We start from the raw sequence: 2,421 nt of genomic DNA on the forward strand, positions 1-2,421 counted from the left end.
CCCATCACTCAATCAACGGCAACTTGTCTAAGGCCCCTGTAATCTGAGTCGTACATTAAAACCCCCCTGACAGGTGATCTTTGCGGACATATCGGATTGCTCCGGAATGGATTCGAGAGAGGTCTGTCTTCCGGTGGCCATATCTTTCAGTTCGCTGTTCAAAACTGATCTATTACAACAGCCAGTTGGAATCAATGAGTTTGGAGCACCGAGCTGAAAGATACGACCACCGGGAGATAGACCTCTCTCGCATCCGTTCAGGAACAATCCTATACGTCTGCAAAGATCGCCTATCCGGGAAGTCTTAACGTCCGATTCAGATTACAGGGTCTTGAGAAAAGTTGGAGATGATCAAGTCACGGATCTAGAACAGGTGGAATCATTTGATTTGGAGTTGTGAGAAGAGAGTTAAGCTCACCGGAAGGCACACCTCTCTCGCTACAGTTTCAAGACCGGTCCAATGAATCACAGAGATTACGTGGGATGATGCCTTTCCATTCTGATTCAGTTGCCGGGGTCTTCATCAAGATTCTAGAACCTTAAGTGCTCTTTCCATAACATCTGAGATCATCTAGTTTGGAGCTATGTGCTGGAAGATACAGTCTCCGGAGTGAAAACTGGTCCAAGAGCTCGTTGTTTATCGTTTCAATGCATCGCAGAGATGAGCCGTCCGGGGAACCTTTCACTCCCTGAGCATCAAAGATTTCTTCAGAAAACTTTGAGCTTGATGAGTCATCTTTCTTTTCGACCAGGTTTGATGTCAATTGGATTTGTGAGATGTGAGTTTCAGAAAGCAGGAGCCAGGCAGGTCAATCAGGCGTCTAAGGATGGAAATTACGCTAAGTGTCATACTCTAACACGGTGAGAACGTCACGGTCTGGGGTTAGTTGTGGCATGATATGACGTTTCTCGGGATTTGACACGGTTACGGTGCCACGGCCATACACTTAGGCGTGGCAACACCCGAGTGCTTGCTAAAAAGACAAAGGCTCATAACACGATCATATCGCCACGGTCCATACTTAACCGTGAAAAGGTTTCACCAACCTTCGGCGATTGACACGGGGAGAATGCCACAGTCTAAACTTGACCGTGACAAAAGCTTAAAGGACTCGACACTACCAAGAGACACGGCCAATCAGCAGGCCGTGACAATCACTGAATGTTCCACTCCTTTGCAACGCTCAAGAGATACGAGCCAAGCAAGACCGTGGCAATCAAATATGATCATCGTCCAAACCCAGAAAGGACATGACATGGCCCTGCATCACGGTCTAACTTAAGCCGAGGCAGCCTATTTCTTCAAGAACAACCGTTTGAACCTTGACACGGTTTCTTTGCCACGGTCTGTCCAAGAATCATCTGACCATGGCAAACCTCATCTTTACCCATCAAGGCCGGGTCAGGACCCGGTTTGTTCCGGGCTGACCCGGTTTGTTTAAGGACTTATATATAGTTTTTTAGGGTTTTACCCTAATCTCTTGCCTCTTTTGTGAAAAGACTCCTCTTAAGAAGAGAAATATCTCCCTTTTTGAGTTTTAATCAAGAGAGTTTGAAGGATCTTTGTGTTTAAAGCTGTAAAATCCATCATTATCCATCTTCTCCATCTCATTTCTCATCATTAATCATGACAATCTTCTCAACTTGCAAAGGTTTAAGAGAGATTAGTATGATTAGTGAGTAGTCACCTTACTGAGGTTCTAGATGTGTAGGTTATGGTGCTAAAGTGTTAGATTAGGAGTACTTAGGGCTAAATTCATTGATTCATCTCTCTAAATAGATGTTCTCTAGGCTAGATCCTTGCATATCACTTGAGATCTGGATTCTGGGAATTTCATGCACCAAAAGTGTTTGATGAAATTCCTGAGAGAGTTGTATTAGAGGTTTAAGCATTTGCTGCATGATGATGTCTTGTTATTTTCTTGAATAATTTTTTAGAACTGTTTATTAATGCTCACTGATTTATATTTCACAAATGATGATTTGGTTTGAAAATGGATTAGTGTAGAGGTTAATACCTTCATGAGAGGATTAATCTAGATTAGAATTCTAAATCATTTGAATCTTGTCTCATCATTGTCATTAGCACTTCTGGTTTAGCACCAAAGCACCATAGCCAACTATCATGTCTAGAATCTCATACTCCCATCATTTCATATCATCTCATCTTGTTTAGTTGTCATTGATTGCTTCTTTATTTGATCATTAATCTTTGTTTTTGTTTCAATCTTGTTTTAGGCACTAGTCACAAACAATCTTCACCATTTGCTTGAATTAAGAAATTGTCTTATATTCTAGTGTCTACCACGCATTGGACTGATAAATCATTTATGCTGCTACAGCTAAGGGATTGATACCCCTATTAGAGCTAAACCCTCTAGTATCCATTGGCGCATTGCCAAGTGAGCTAGCATTAGTCTA

This window comes from Eutrema salsugineum, unplaced genomic scaffold (genome assembly GCF_000478725.1).
Source record: "Eutrema salsugineum unplaced genomic scaffold, Eutsalg1_0 scaffold_4, whole genome shotgun sequence".
Taxonomy (NCBI): domain Eukaryota; kingdom Viridiplantae; phylum Streptophyta; class Magnoliopsida; order Brassicales; family Brassicaceae; genus Eutrema; species Eutrema salsugineum.